Genomic DNA, 6,760 nt, shown 5'->3' with positions numbered 1-6,760 from the left:
GGGCAAGGCTTCTTTCTTGACAACCGAGGCCCACAAATGGCTCAGGCTTGGCTGCTTGCATTCTGTGTTTTACTTTGCCTCAAGTCTGGAGGTAAGTCTCTGCATTACTGAGAGCCAGTGTGGTGTAGTGGTTAAGAGCGGTAGACTTGTAATCTGGTGAACCGGGTTCGCGTCTCCGCTCCTCCACATGCAGCTGCTGGGTGACCTTGGGCCAGTCACGCTTCTTTGAAGTCTCTCAGCCTCACTGACCTCACAGAGTGTTTGTTGTGGGGGAGGAAGGGAAAGGAGAATGTTATCCGTTTGAGACTCCTTTGGGTAGTGATAAAGTGGGATATCAAATCCAAACTCTTCCTCTACTACCTCAGGATGGTTAAAACAAAAAACAGTCCCCTAGTTATTGCATGTTATTCCTCCACCTCACTTCCTAAAATGGAGAAATCTCCAAATGGGCTTTGCAGCATTGGTGTCAGTACTCGGCATGTTTGGGTAAATGTTGAGTTTGTGTCAGAGCTCAGTTCTGCGGACAGCAGTGTGCCCTCTTTTTCTTTTTAAATCTCTTGTCCACCATCAAGGAGAGGAACACAACCCTCCACAGGACCAAGCCACAAATATGCCTACAATTTCAATATCAAAATCCATACAAGTTTAGACCAATTTTCAAAGGGGAAAAAAATCCTTAATCTTACTGTTAGCTTTCGGTGCCAATAGGATTTGGGGAGCTTAAGACAATAAATATTGATGCATCCCTACTTAAATTAGGACGGGTTTTGCTGGGGTCTCACTGGTACTATGTGTTGCGGCACAGACAGCTGCCCATTAGGAAGGAAAATTTTTAAAAAGGCAGGAAGTGAAAGGAGACCCAGGACCTCTGCAAAACGCTGAGAGCTTGGAGCCCCGGGTTTAACCTAGAATCAGGGGGTCAGCAAACTTTTTCAGCAGGGGGCCGGTCCACTGTCCCTCAGACCTCGTGGGGAGCCGGACTATATTCTGAAAAAAATAATAATGAACGAACTGCTATGCCCCACAAATAACCCAGAGATGCATTTTAAATAAAAGCACACATTCTACTCATGTAAAAACAAGCTGATTCCTGACCGTCCGTGGGCCGGATTTAGAAGGCGATTGGGCCTTAGTTTGCCTACCCGTGAGTCCTAGAACAAAGCCCCTGATTTGGTGAATTGTAAAGTAATGTTTTCAGGATCAAACAATAAAATCAAAACTTCCTCTCTTTTGCAGTAGATGCTGTAAAGTGCAAAAAATGCAATTCATTTCCTCCATTCCCAATATGCAGTGAGGGTTTTGAGGAATGTGAAGGAGAATTCTGCAGCTTGATGGAATTGTACAGTGGTAAGGAACCTTTCCTCTTTAAATTCTTCGTTTGTGTAACTAGGGGGGCGCAGGGCACCTGCCTTCTCAGTGGTCATAAGGAGCCCTGCTAGATCCATCTAGTTCAGCATTCTGTTTCCAAGTGGTCAACAGAACCACACATAGCCTTCATAGCTATGAAGGACTTGCTGACAAATTTATTGGCAGCTGCACAAATTATGATAGCTAGGAAGTGGAAGAGGCAAGCAGAATACAAAATGGAAGAATGGTATAAAGAGGTGTGGGATATAGCTATTAATGATAAATTAATATGTGCCTTTAAGGTAAGACGGGGAACATGCAGGAAAAATGGTTTCGAGAAGATATGGAGCGTGTTTGTAGAATTTGTACTGTTAAAACGGAAAGGGGTCAAACCATCGCAAGAGTTGTTGAAATTTTGGGAGGTCTGATAGTTACAATGGAATGGTCTTGGTGGTGGGGTGCAATTTTTAATTCTTATTTATTTATGATTATTATTTGTCATAATAATAATGAAGAAGAAGAAGAAGAATCACACATCATGGAACTTTAGAAATAGAAGGGATCCCAATTGTTATCTAGTTTAGGAGTTCCAACTTTTTAAAAAGTGAAAATCCGGACACCAAAGTAAGTTTTGGAACTTTTCTAAAAGAGATTTGCCAAAATAAATTGGAGTTTCCATATGCCTGGATTTTCCCAGACATTTTAGAAATTACTGAAAATCCCCCCCCCCGATGCAATTTCACAGATATGTCTGGGTAAACCTGGACTTTTGGCATCCCTAATCTAGTTCAATAGGGCAGTGGGTGGCGCTGTGGTCTAAACCACTGTGCTGCTTGGGCTTGCTGATCAGAAGGTCAGTGGTTTGAATCCCCACAAAGGGGTGAGTTCCCTTGCTCGGTCCCAGCTTCTGACAACCTAGCAGGTCAAAAGCACGCCAGTGCAAGTAGATAAATAGGTACCGCTCTGGTGGGAAGGTAAACGGCGTTCCCGTACGCTGCTCTGGTTTCGGTGTTCCATTGCACCAGAAACAGCTTAGTCATGCTGGCCACATGACCCGGAAAAACTGTCTGCGGACAAATGCCGGCTCCCTCGGCCTGTAAAGCAAGATGAGGGCTGCAACCCCAGAGTCGTCTGCTACTGGACTTAACAGTCAGGGGTCCTTTACCTTTACCTTTTTTAATCTAGTTCAAGCTCTTTTTATTGCTTAGTTTGAATCTCCTTTCTTATAATTTGAAGCCACTGGTATGGGGTCTACCATCTGGAGCAGCAGGAAAAAACACCTTGATGCATCTTCCATGTGACAGGCCTTCAGATAGTTGAAGATGATTATCACATCACATCTCAGTCTTCTCTCCTCCAGGCTAAACATACCCTACTCCCTCAACTGTTCCTCATAAGGCTGAGGTGCACCATTCTGCAGCATAGTATCAGGAGCACTGCCCTGGCTGCCATAGTCCCTGCTTCCCAGGGATACCAGAGCCTCCATGCTTGCGTGGTTCCACTAGCTTTGGAAATAACGGGGTCCTTGCCAGATTCTGTGCTTCTTGGAGAAAATGAGATCAGTAGCAAGAGGCCACAAAGCGTCCACAGGAGGCCCTGCTTCTGTGCCTTAAAACAGCTAGTGGACAGACAGATATTTTAAAATAGTTACTTAAGGAGATGACATGTTAGACAGGGATTGAAATGGAAGCTTTTCATTCCAAGGAACAAATGGATATGTCAATTGAACATGGACCTCTTTTGCAGTAAGGGCTTCCAGACTTAGGAAAATGAATTTGGGATCCATTTTAGATCATTGTGGTAGAGATTCTGAGATTTAAGATTATAGATTTATTCTGGCATGTATCTCTCCCATCCTTTAACTTCATTTTATTTTAATGTTGATTCCCCCCCCCCTACTTTTTTTAAAGCAAATTAAAAATCAAAATTTTGTTCGAGGTATTTTACTTGGATGTGTAGTAAACCTTTGTGCTTTTTGGTATGTTCTCCTTTCTCTTGTTATGGTCTATGGACTAGGCTAATAAAATCACATTCATTCAAATGCAAATGCTTTCCTTTCTCTCTGCAGTCAAAACCGGTGAATTAAAACTAGTCCACAAATCCTGTCCCCCCGAATCCTTCAGAAAGTACTGTGGAAAGGTTTGGACGCGCTACAATTACGTTAAAAAGAAAGTAGACTGCTGTTTTACTGACTTTTGCATTGAGTGATTTTAATATTGTATTCTTAAATTGGTTGTGGTTGTAACAGTTATGCTGTTAGGTGTAAATCTCCCAAAGACATTGTATTAAAAGAGTTCATGCTCTTGCTCCATCATGGAAGCCAGGAAGCCCTGTTTTAATTGGACAAACCACAGAAAAGGATATAGAATATATTAGCCTGATTTTTATTTTTATTAAACCATTATCCATGTCAAAATTTCCATCTATGTTCTCAAGCTAAGACGCCTAATTTTGCTATCTTTCTGTCATTGTTTCTAAGCTTCTCCCTTCCCCACTGTTATCTAGTACAACGCTAAAGCCTTTGGACAGTTCTGATGTTAAGGCTATTTGCCAATTTGTCTTCTTCAGGAGTAAGCTGCATTGAATTCAGCGAAGCTTACTTCTGAGTACACAGGCTCAGGATTTTGCAGTTGCAAGATTTTGTAGACAGATTCCTCAGTCGTTCTCAACCATTTGATTTAAATATATAACTATGCCGTGTGCCCAAGAATAAGCTGTGCTGAATTCAACTGAGTTTGATGATGAGTGGCTAGGCTGGGGATTTTGCCGATGCAAGGATTTAAAGAAAGATTTCTCACTCCAGCCAAGCCATGGTATTAAACACCCAGAAAAGCAAAAGCAAAACCGTCCCCTGGCCACAATATGTCTGTACAGGGATCTGAGCTGGCATGACAAACACTGCAAGGGCTAAAGAAACACAGACAAGTAACTAGCCCCATCCATAGACCGTGATTTTTTACATTGGGCACAACAGGTATCTCCCCTAACTTGGGAGCATTCTAATGATTGGTCAGTCCTGAACTGCGTTGTTAGATCCTCCCATCCCACACTCGCAGTCAAGGGGGTCAGGTAGGGGGCTGGACCCAGACTCTCCTGGGTTTTGTCCATTGGATTCCGAATTCTCATCTGTCCTGAGTCCAGTGAACCCTGTCCCCCTGACACCCTGGTTGGTAAGAGAGCTGGAATATATTTTCTTTTCTCTCTTCTTAAAACTGCCATGTAAAAGTAATGTAGCAAAGTTTAAACTCCTGTATTTTGGACTGGTGGGAGGCGGCTGTTTGAAATATAATAGATAACATAATTGCTAGATTTGCATGCAGTGCGACAATACGTCTTCATTTCCTATGAGATTGTGATGACTATGTCTTTCAGAAACTCAAAAGCGTTTTGCTAATGTAGGTGCAGTAGATGTTTTAAAAATGGATTTCAGTCTCTGGTCAGTCTCAGCCCCTGGCCATATCTGCTCGCTGGCCTCTCACCTTTGGGGTGCTTCCATACAGTGTGCATGGGGGCTGATTTAAGTCTCGGAATGAAGCAGGCTGAGTGAAAAAATAAAATGGGGAAAACTCGTTGTGTGAGTATTTTTAAATTAAACAAAGTCCTGGACTTAGAGGGGTGGCTGGGGATAAATAAACTTCTACTAATAATGAAACACCCAGGAAAGCAGGGGCTGTGTGGTATATTTCCTACTGATACAATCCCAGTTCTCTTCAATTATTACTTTGAAATCAGTGTAGGAGGCAGACCCTACAGGTGAACTGGAAGATTCGCAGTGGCTTAAGCTCTGGTCCACGTATACCTTTAGGTCCAGGTCTGCTGACAGAGTCATGGGAACAAATAGAACAAAACTCATTTCACCCCTCTCTGTAAGGCAGACCAGAAATCACTTTGTGTAGTGATGAAGATGTGTCAATAAGGGGCGGGGGAACTCTTCTACAGCAGAGGTTCACAGTCACATAAAGTACTACAGCCATGGACAGGACAACAAACAGGGCCTCCCTCACATATCTTTTAATATTTCCCTAGCCTCCCCAATATCTTAAAGCCCATAGTGGTGCATGATGGCAGAGGAGACCCACTGCCCATCAGTATGAACTGTCGCGCAGCTGTAAATTAATGAACACAGAGTCTTCTTCATAAACAGAATAAAACTTTTACTTGAGAAAATAAAGTTGTTCATAAACAGCATAGTTAAAGAGCACACACAGAGTGCTCATCTATCTGACTCTTCACAGAGGTAGTTACAGGTAGGTAGCCGGGTTGGTCTGCCATAGTCGAAAGAAAATAAAAAAAATAATACTCCCAGTAGCACCTTAGAGACCAACTAAGTTTGTTATTGGTATGAGATATCTGAAGGTATGTGAAGAAGTGTGAATGCACATGAAAGCTCATACCAATAACAAACTTAGTTGGTCTTTTGAATTATGGTGCTGGAGGAGACTCTTGAGAGTCCCATGGACTGCAAGATCAAACCTCTCCATTCTGAAGGAACTCAGCCCTGAGTGCTCACTGGAAGGACAGATCGTGAAGCTGAGGCTCCAATACTTTGGCCACCTCATGAGAAGAGAAGACTCCCTGGAAAAGACCCTGATGTTGGGAAAGTTGGAGGGCACAAGGAGAAGGGGACGACAGAGGACAAGATGGTTGGACAGTGTTTTCAAAGCTACCAGCATGAGGTTGACCAAACTGCGGGAGGCAGTGGAAGACAGGAGTGTCTGGTGTGCTCTGGTCCATGGGGGTCATGAAGTGTCGGACACGACTAAACGACTAAACAACAACAACAATGCTACTGGAAGGAATTTTTTTATTTTGTTTCTTCACAGAGGCACAGTCTTACTAGAGTCCTGGAGCCACTCTGTCTGCAGCAATACAACACTGGCTGAGACACACACACACACACACGACACTGGGGCCCACAGAGAAGCTGCTACTTTTATGGGGAGAGTGAGTCATCACTCAAGATGAGTCACGAATCACAGTGACTTAGCAGTTTGCTGTTAACAGTTAGCAGTTAGCAGGCTTGAATGATTGTGTAGGCCTTGTAGGCCTCACTGCTTCTGCTCTCAAGAACCTTTGTCTCGTGACATGAACAAGGTGCAGAGGTTGCCTTCTGCCGTGTCAGACCTTCAGTCCATGTAGCTTAGGATTCTTTGTGCCGCATGTGGGGAAACTGTGGTTCTCTGGACGTTGCTGAGCTACAACTCCCATCATCCTTTGCCATTGGCCACGTTTGCTGGGGTTGGTGTGAGTTTGGCAACCTTGGGAGGGGGAGGGGCTCCCAAAATCTGGTGCGGACAGCCTTAAGCTACATGGACTGATGTGGTATAAGGCAGCTCCCTAGGCAGGGCAGTAACTCCTAAACTCCATACTGGAAAGCACTATCATGCCACAAAAAAATCGCTGGTGTGTCGTG

At 43.7% G+C, this 6,760-nt stretch overlaps 1 long non-coding RNA gene across 1 annotated transcript; it reads left to right on the top strand.

The window, feature by feature from the left end:
• On the top strand, positions 1-4,191 carry LOC309365399. The gene is made up of 3 exons (XR_014166107.1): positions 1-91; positions 1,237-1,347; positions 3,416-4,191. It is a non-coding gene; the product is annotated as an uncharacterized lncRNA (long non-coding RNA).
• The last annotated feature ends 2,569 nt before the right edge of the window (positions 4,192-6,760 follow it).

The sequence above is a fragment of the Podarcis melisellensis genome (genome assembly GCF_964234715.1).
Source record: "Podarcis melisellensis genome assembly, chromosome: 2".
Lineage (NCBI taxonomy): Eukaryota > Metazoa > Chordata > Lepidosauria > Squamata > Lacertidae > Podarcis > Podarcis melisellensis.
This window is presented reverse-complemented; position numbering and strand designations above follow the sequence as displayed.